Source organism: Nuphar pumila, chromosome 11 (genome assembly GCF_984573655.1).
Source record: "Nuphar pumila chromosome 11, dmNupPumi1.hap1.1, whole genome shotgun sequence".
Classification (NCBI taxonomy): domain Eukaryota; kingdom Viridiplantae; phylum Streptophyta; class Magnoliopsida; order Nymphaeales; family Nymphaeaceae; genus Nuphar; species Nuphar pumila.
The window spans coordinates 46,439,385-46,449,588 of NC_143259.1; positions in this window are offsets into that span (position 1 = coordinate 46,439,385).

Consider the following 10,204-nt stretch of genomic DNA (forward strand, 5'->3'; position numbering starts at 1 on the left):
TCCCCGGTCTAGTGTCATCCTTGATTGCGTCCTTATAGATAAGGGGTGTTTTGGGCAGTATAAGATTTTCACTCTTTCGTACTCGTGAGACTGAAATGTGAATAACTGCCCCCAAACAATCCCGAGCTTGCATTCAAACTGGACTGCTACAAAAATGCCCACACGTAGCTAGTCAAAGGACAGAAAGCTGCCTGAAATTTTCAATATGACTAATATACCCCTTTCAGTTCAAACCGGTGATATCTCGACCGTACACTTTAAATCCAAGCATTTATCATACCGCTCCACTAGGTTCTCGGGTGTGTATGGTGATTGGTGAGGGACCTGAAGAATCTCAAAGCATGTTGACCGTTGACTTTATATATAAGACGAGATTATACTTCTAGAATTAGGGTTGTTTTGGTCCTTAGAGGAAGGTCGACCCTATTCGAGATTGATGGCCATTAAGGCCATTGACCATGAACCCCAAGTATCAGACCTAGTCAAAGGCTCAATCAAGTCTACAATAACTTGGTTGAATACACAAGACAGGCAATTCGTATGGCAAAGCAAACTTGAACCAAGTAAAGAAAAAAACCGCACAATACTTGAAGTTGGCTAAGACTAGATCCACCAAGCAGAGCCCAACCTATATATGTAATATTGAAGACATAGCCAAGTCAACCCAGTCATCACGGGCTACAACGGGACTTAGTCAACTTAGTAAAGCCGACTCTGTCAAAGTCATGAGTCAAGCTTGACTGAGTTGATCATGTCATGTGAGTGGCGTTTCCACGTTAATCCTTCAACCCAGTTTTCCCCACCAGTTATTTTTACAATTATAAATATTTCAACAGGAGTTAAATAGTTTATATTTAAAAGTAACCACAATTTTATCTGACTTCTATTTATCAAAAGAATTAAACAATTTCAACTCTCTACAGTAACAATTTCTCTGCAATTTCAACTCTCTAAAACTTTTATCAGTTTTTTATTTATCGATCTTTTTTTTGACAATTTCTCTGAAAAAAATGCAAATTATACGTATACATACAGTAACAATTCAACATTTTGAAAATAATTCAAAATCAAAATAAAGGTTGTCGTGAGAATTTGCAGCTGCTAAGAATAAAGTATCATTTCTTTATGGTAATGTGTCTTTTAACAATAAAAAGAGTGATATTTTCAAGACATTACTGATTATATCATTGTTTTAGACTTTTGTAAAGATTTTGCGATATTTTGAAAAATATCGCATATTTGTCACGTTGCTTTGAGGATGCATTTGCATGGTAGCATGAAAGAAAGAAGTAAAACAACCCCTCTCCAACGGAATAGCATGTTAGGATTTCGGGTGCTACTCTAATTGTTCCCTTGTGACTTACATTATACAATTGCACTTAGAGTCTGTTTTGCTTTTGTTAAGTTTGATGTAAGCTGCCCAGTTCAGGTGAATCAATACCTCAAAGGGACAACCCGTATACTTGAACTGTAATAGCCTGCAGGCAAAATTGTGAATGAAGTAAATGCGTTGAGCTTTCTTTTGTTCACCCTCGTTGTGATTGCTTCTTATGATTATAATTTCTCTTCCTTTATTCGCTCTTGCTCTCTTGCACTCTGATTATAAGCTTTCGTGACCGGCAAGCGAGCTGACAAGTAGGCTTGCGGCGGTGAGGAGAGAGCATCGCGCCGCACTGGCCCATTGAAGGAAATAGGCCCGTGACAAGTATTACCAGAGCCCGTTCTCGTGCTGGAAAAGGGACTTCAGAGTCGGTGTCGACAGACTACGATTTGTGAGCAAGACATCGTGACGCATTATCAAAACTTGCGCAACACCAAAGGCAAGGCAGTTGCCGAAGCTGAGAAGATGGGTTCACCTTGGGGCCAAGAAGAGTTGGTTGCAATTGTTAACAAGCTGGTGGAAGATGTGACTTCGCATGAGGAAGCGATTTCACGCGCATGTGAATCATTCAGTGGACTGAATGATGTGGTGGCGAGCCTGCAAAAGCAGATAAACTTACTAATGAGGCAGGTCACTTCATTGATGACTACAGTGGCCGACTTGCAGACTGAAGTAGGGGAGCTTTAGTTGAAGAACCGTACGTTGCAGCGGACGGTGACCCTAAATGGCAGAAATAGTGAGAGGCCATCAATAATTGATGTGTCAAGACGCACGAAATTCAATGGTTCTCGTGATAGCAAGGTCATTGAGAACTTTTTGTTCTAAGTAGAAAACTACTTGGATATCCAGAATGTTATCATTGAGGATCTGAGGATTAAGGCCGCAACAGCCTTACTTGATGGAGATGCCATCACTTGGTGGAGGCAGAAGCGCATCGATATAGAGAGGGGTCAATGCATGATAGACACCTTTGACGACTTCAAAATAGAGTTGTGCAACTATTTCATGCCAAGAAACGCGCAGAGGCAGGCATATCGGATGATTCGTGAGCTCAAACACTCTGGTTCATTGCAAGACTATGTCAGAACGTTCCAGAAGCTTATGTTGGAGATACCTAACATGTCAGAAGACGATATGCTCAACTGGTTCATTGTGGGACTTCAGCCATGGGCACAGTCTAAAGTGGAAATGGGCAACCCTCATATTTTGGAAGATGCATATGTGGCGGCCGAGCGCTTAGTTGACACTCAGTGCAAGCCTTTCACTCCACCCACCGAAGTCAGAAAGAAGCCTGACCACGGAGGCAAGAAGGATGAGCGACACGATGATAAAAGTGAGGCGTCGACACGCCATCAATCTGAAAAGAAATAGAACTATACAAAGCATAACAATAGCAACAAGGGTGCGGTTGTGACATGCTGGTTCTGTGGCGATAGGCATATCGTCAGACAGTGCCCAAAGTGCCTTGTGAAGGACGCTGGGCAAGCCAACGCTGCACAGGAAGAATGTAGTGATACTAAATGTAGTGACACTGAGACGATGCAACCAAGGATGGGGGTCATGCGATCGATTAACACAGCTATAAGTCGTGCGACTAAGAACATGCAGGTCAGTAAGAAATTTATGTACTTGGAAGTCATTATGAATGGAAAGTCTATTTCAGCAATGATAGACTCAGGGGCTACACACAACGTTGTCTCGCAGAAAGAGGCAGAGCGGTTGGGCTTGAAGCCTAAGCCAAAGCAGAGGACCATCAAAATGGTAAACTTTGAGGCCAATCCCATCCTTGGTGAAGCAAGAGATGTGGCTATTCAATTGGAGAGTTGGTTTGGCAAAGTCAACTTCTCTATGGTGCCCCTGGACAATTTCAAGATGATTTTGGGTATGGAGTTTCTGCGAAGCCAGAATGTTATGATACTACCAAAGTTTAACACGTTGACGATCATGGGGTCAGACCTGTCCCACACAGTGCAGTATCTTACGCAGAAAGGCAAGTCTTCAGTGCTATCGACAATGCAACTGAAGAAGGGTGTCAAGCATGGAGAGCAGACATTCTTAGTTGCATTGCGCGCAGAAGAAGGGAAGGTAGAAGCAGCAGTGTCGCCAACCCTAGCCCCACTATTAGAGGAGTTTCGGGGGGTGATGCCTCCTGAATTGCCAAAGCATCTTCCGCCAAGACGTGAAGTCGACCACAAAATTGAGTTGTCCCCGGGAGTGAAGCCTTCTGCAATGGTTTCATACCGTATGGGGCCAACTGAGCTGAAGGAGTTGCGTAGGAAACTAGATGAGATGTTGGATGCAGGCATTGTTCATCCATCGAAAGCCCCATTTGGTGCCCCAGTCCTTTTTTCAAATGAAACATGACGACTCCAAGCAGTTATGTGTAGATTATCGTGCTTTGAACAAAGTCACAGTGAAGAACAAGTATCCATTGCCATTGATAGCGAACTTGTTTGATCAGCTAGGCAGTGCCCGTATCTTTTCCAAGTTAGATCTGCGATCAGGTTACTGGCCGGTGAGGCTTACTGAAGGTGATGAGCCGAAGACAACTTGTGTCACTCGTTATGGTGCTTACGAATTCTTAGTAATGCCATTCAGGTTGACAAATGCTCTAGCCACGTTCATGACTTTAATGAACCAAATCTTCTACCCTTACTTAGACAAGTTAGTGGTAGTCTACCAGGATGATATTGTGATCTACAGCAGCAACATGGAGGAATATGTCGGGCACTTACGAATCGTGTTTCAGGTGCTGAAAGAGAATGACCTTTGTGTTAAAAGAGAGAAGTATCTTTTCGAGCAAGAGGAGATCAACTTTCTTGGCCACGTTGTGGGGCGTGGTGCGCTGCGTATGGATGGGCAAAATATAAGGGCCATCTAGGAATGAGTTCCGCCAAGCAAAGTGCCAGAATTGCGTTCATTTCTTGGTTTGGGAAACTACTATCAGTGTTTCATCGAAGGTTATTCCCTCATTGTCGTGCCCCTCACCGATTTGTTAAAGAAAAATCGGGCATGGCTCTAGACAAGAGTGTGCCAAGATGCCTTTGATGGCTTGAAAAAAGCCTTAGTGAGGGAGCCAGTGTTGCGACTGACTGATCATTCAAGACCCTTTAAAGTCCACACGGATGCCTCAGACTTTGCCATTGGCGGAGTTATTATGCAAGATGGCCATCCGATCACATATGAGAGTCGCAAGCTGAAAGATGCAGAGAGACGTTACACAGTGCATGAATGTGAGATGACCGTCATTGTGTACTGCATCAGGACCTGGCGGCACTAGCTCTTGGGTGTTGAGTTCATCGTCAAAACGGACAATGTGGCTACGAGCTATTTTCAGACACAGAAGAAGTTGACATCTAAACAAGCTTGATGGCAGATCTTTTTGGCTGATTTTGACTTTGCCTTGGAGTACAAGGTTGAAAAGACCAATGTTGTGGCGGATTCTCTAAGCCGTAGGGCTGAACTGGCAGCTGCGTGCGCGGAACCTTCTGAAGTGCATTTGGAGGGCGCATTGCTGAGCCACATCTGTGAAGGTATGCAGCAGGATCTGACTGCACAACACCTTGTTTCTCTAGCGCAGGCAGAGAAGACTCGACAATTTTGGCTACACGATGGCCTCCTTTTGACAAAAGGGGGATGCATCTTCGTACCATGGTGGGGAAGCCTCCACCGAAAACTACTTAAGGAGTGCCATGATACACTATTGGCTAGTCATCCTGGTCAGGAGCAGACCTTAGCACTCCTTGAGCGTGGCTACTATTAGCCGCAGATGAGAGACGACATTGAGGGGGTATGTGTGGACATGCCTCATCTGCCAGCAAGATAAGGAGACAAACCAGAAGGCTGTCTGTCTCCTTGAGCCTGTACCAATTCTAGAACGTCCTTGGGATAGCATCTCCATGGACTATATTGTTAGTCTGTCAAAGATAGAGGGCTTCAGTTCTATTTTGTTTGTGGTGGATCATTTCTCAAAGTATGACACCTTCATCCCAGCTTCCAAGGAGTGCCCTGCAGAGTTGTTCGTAAAGCATGTGGTGAAGCATTGGGGCATACCAAAGAGCATTGTGAGTGATCATGATGCTCGCTTCACGGGCAAGTTCTGACATGAAGTATTTCGGCTAATTGGCTCTGATTTTTTGTTTTCAACAAGCTTTCATCCACAAATAGATGGATAGATAGAGTGCATCAACGGGATACTTGAGCAGTACCTTAGGCACTTTGTTAGTGCCAATCAGAAAAATTAGGTGAAGCTCCTTGATGTGACACAGTTTTGTTACAATCTACAGAAGAGCGAGTCTTCAGGCCACAACCCATTTGAGATAGCCACGGGGCAACAACCACTGACCCCGCACACTCTTGCCACACAAGAAAAGGGAAGGTCATCCTTCGCCTATCAGTTTGTTCGTGATTGACACAAGCAGAATGAGTTGGTGAAGGCATTCTTACACAAGACGGCAAAGAGAATAAAGAAGTGAGCGGACAAGCATCGTCGGCCTGCGGGGTTCCAAGTTGGGGACCAAGTGTTGGTGAAGCTATATCCTGGTCGTATAGGCATCTTTTGCGCGCGGACTGCTCAGAAAGTATGAAGGACCCTTCACCATCACAAAGAAGGGTGGCAAGCTAGCATACAAGCTGGAGTTGCCCCCAGACTTCAAGGTGCACCCAGTGTTTCACGTGTGTAACCTCAAGTAGTTCCATCCAGATGATAGAGACCCAAAACACAGTGTGCAATAGCGCGCTCCCATCATGCAGAGGGCCCCATCAACACAATGGGTCGAAAAGCACTTCAATCAGATCCTTCGCCACAAGGTCAACTACTTAGGGGAGGCGAAGAAAAACTTGGTACAGTGGGAGAAAACAACGGAACCAACGTGGGAGCCTACATTCTGAATGAACAGCCGCTACCTAGCTAAAGTCAGAGCTTACCATGAAACAGATGGCGCCGAGGACAACACATGATTTGAAGGGGGGAGCATGTTCCCTTGCGACTTACATTGTACAGTTGCGCTTAGAGTCTGTTTTGCTTTTGTTGAGTCTGATGTAAGCTGCCCAGTTCAGGTGAATCAATACTCCGAAGGGGCAGCCCGTATACTTGAACTGTAATAGCGTGCGGGCAAAATTGTGAATGAAGTAAATGCGTTGAGCTTTCTTTTGTTCACCCTTGTTGTGATTGCTTCTTGTGATTGTAATTTCTCTCCTTCTATTCTCTCTTGCTCTCTTGCACTCTGATTACAAGCTTTCGCGACCGGCAAGTGAGCTGACAAGTAAGCTTGCAGCGGTGAGGAGGGACCGTCGCGCCACACTGGCCCATTGAAGGAAATAGGCCTGTGACACTAATAATAGAATATCTTAACTAGTGTGTCATAAGTCATGATTAATGATGGTAGAATCGTAGAAGTCCTGCTCATAAGTTTTTTTTATGAGAGAATAGTAAATTCTTTTCAAATATTCTTTGAAAAAAAAAACTTTTGATTAGGTCTACTCAAAAGTTATGGATTAATAACAAAAGGGTTAATAGCATGCACCCCGGTGCCATATGTCTTTGTATAAGCCCCATCTCATCACTCTACAATTGTACATGGGTGCTTGCCCTTTATCATTTTAACCACACCGCTGTGGTTACCATGTGGTCAACGGGGTCTTGTATCAAGTTGAAGGCCCGATATCGAATTTCTCTAGTGCACATGGGGCTACTGTTGCTTTATCATGATTGTGGCTGGGAGGTAGAGATGGCCCTGAACCAGGGCAGGGGCGGGGAATAAAGTTTCCACCCTCACCCTGTCCCAAAATTTTACTCTTCATCCCATGTGTTTTGATTTTAACCTCTATCAAAATGGGAGAAGGTCGAGCGGGGCTCCATTTCTCCTCAATCCACAGCTATCCTTAAAGGAGAGGAAGGTTTACTAACGGGAAACGGGGTTGGGGCGGAGGAAAGCACAAGTCCATCCTCACATGAGTTTTTTTTAACCTCCATCCCTGTTTAAAAGAGTTTACGTCTTACGATAATCGATTATCTTGGTTATCATTATTTTTAATATTATTGTTATCTCGGTACAGGCAGTCCTTCTATCGTTGAATAGATCGGCCAAATGTGAAGATATGCATATCACCATCGATAATGAAGGAAACAATTTCCTTGATTATCAACATTCTAGAGGAAAACGTCATAACGATAATAATCTGTGATCATCCCTTGCAGTGTGTATTGTTTATATATGTCCATTGTAACCATTGTATTATAAGTTCTAGTATTGACATGATTTCATGACCGCAGAGATTAGGGCATTGGAAGAAAATTACATAGTCAATTGTTGATTTACCTGCGGTAAAATAGCCAGTTGGATGCAAATGAGTATATAAAATGAAATATTGGTCTTGTCCCGGGCCGAGTTTGGAATGGGGCATGAGCAGTGCAGAGCTCTACTGAGTGGAAAATGCATCGAGCGTAAGAATGTGCGGTATGCGTCAGCTTGATCGGTGACGTGCGGTGGTAGCATGGCATGCGATAGGCAATGATATCGTCGTTAGTGCATCGTTGTATGGCGGCACAGGCGTGGAGCGTTGTTTGGCTAAGCAGTGCCAGCGGACCAGAGGGTGTTGCCTTTGGAGAGTTTCTTAAGAACCTCTCAACTTGCGGGATTCCCACGCGAGGCGATTGGACGCACGAGGGTGTGTGTGGGTTAGGAGTAATTCCCCCAGGAGTCACACTAGGTGATTCCAACCGAGTAAAGATACTCGGGGCTAGGAAAGAGAGAGCTTATGCGCCAGCGAATGGGTTTGGCTATGGCATGAAATCATCAACTGGTCTTTGGACTAGGGGTCGCAAGACCTTGTTCCTTTAGTGGCGAGGTTTCAACTGGTTTGCGCATGGAGTTGCGAGGTGCTCCATGGCATTCCAAGCTAAGGCAGGTTGGTGCCCTTCTCGGAAGTGCTTAGTTGGTATGGGACGACTATGCACAAAGTGACATTGATAACATAGAACACATTTGAAGATGCGCTTGAAGAGCTTCCGCTAGGCAGCTGTGCACGGGGTAGCGCACAGGGCCAACATTCTGATTCAACACATTGAAAGTGTTGGTGAGTGGCTTGTGGCCGTTAGCTTGGCCATATTGGCTAGTCTAGCGCGCTATAGGTTGCGAGCTATTCTATGCCTGTGGCAAAAGTGGTTATGAGATAGCGATTAGAAGGCTTGCGGCGGTAAGGAGGACCGTTGCGCCGCATGGGCTTATTGAGTGAAAATAAGCTCGTGACAAATTGGACTCAGAGCAGATCGATATCTTGAGCAAGATACACTCAAAATAAAAAAGGTTCACGAAGACCTTGTTGTTCATGTGCGACACTGAAAGGAACTAAGATGGTTTATCCTTGCGATGCAAAATTATGTAACTGAAGATTGGTGAATCAAATCGCTGGAGCAAAATAGTGGTTGGATGGTATGAAACATCTTTACCACGATATTCTGAAGCGTAAGGTTGTTGTTCAGTTGCCGGCTAAGGGAACGCAGATAAATAAAAAAGATTCTCACCAGTTGTGTGTTAGGCTCACAGGTGGAGCGTAGCGTTTGCCTTGTGCATGCAGAGAATGCACGTTGGATTCGGCTGGAAGGATTTGCACCTTTGGGTCGGGGAGACTTGATAAAACTTGTCCTCTCTCCCAAGTTTCTGGGTTAGTGAAGTGCCCATGTTGAGCAAAGATGCTCGTCGATTTGGTCTCCTAAGTTGAAAGTTCTCTGAGAAGTGTGTGTGAAGAAAGAGTTGTTGTTCTTGGATCGTTGATCCCTGCGGAAATTCTCTGCTGACTCTAGAAGAGAGTTGCAGCATGCGGGCTTCGGGAGGGGAGCAACAACATTGGGCTGAAGGTGCCTATGTGAGGAGGACGCATCAACATTAGGCCGAAGGTGCCTATGTGAGGAGGACAAGTGCCGTGAAGACACTCTGAAGGATCACATTGGGTTAATGCTCCAGCAAAGCATTCCCCACTTGAGGACTCAGATGGATCATCAAAAAACCGTAAATGTTGTGCTAAAGGGATAGAGATCTCTGCGGTACACATTGGTGGTCATCTTTCTCTGAGAGGACCACAAAGGGCTCAAAGTGCCCTTGCTGAGGTTGAAAGGCAACCTAGTCTACTTGAGTTGGAACTACACTGGGGTTCCACGAGCATGGAATGCTCGTTGCGAGAAAGCGGAAGACTATTGTCTAAGCGATCAGAGATGCGCTAAGGTATGGGACTTGGCATATTGAAGATTGTGGAGATGGTGGATGGACACCAGAACAAGTTGAGTTGAATGAAAAAGAAGTTAGCCAAAAGTTAACACAAAAAGGGAACTGGTAGATCAAGCTAACTGTGTTCTTACCTACACCAACATTATCGAGGACGTATAATGGCTTGGGTGGGGGAGCATGTTCTGGGCCGAGTTTGGAATGAGGCATGAGCAGTGCAAAACTCTACTGAGTGGAAAATACATCGAGCATAAGAATGTGTGGTATGCGTCAGCTTGATCGATGACGTGCGGTGGTAGCATGGCATGCGATAGGCAACAATATCGTCGTTAGTGCATCGTTGTATGGTGGCACAGACGTGGAGCGTTGTTTGGCTAAGCAGTGTCAACGGATCAGAGGGTGTTGACTTTGGAGAGTTGCTTAAGAACCTCTCAACTTGCGGGATTCCTACGCGAGGCGATTGGACGCACGGGGGTGCGTGTGGGTTAGGAGTAATTCCCCCAGGAGTCACACTAGGTGATTTCAACCGAGTAAAGATACTCGGGGCTAGGCAAGAGAGAGCCTATGCGCTAGTGAATGAGTTTGGGTGGTGCTCTTTGCT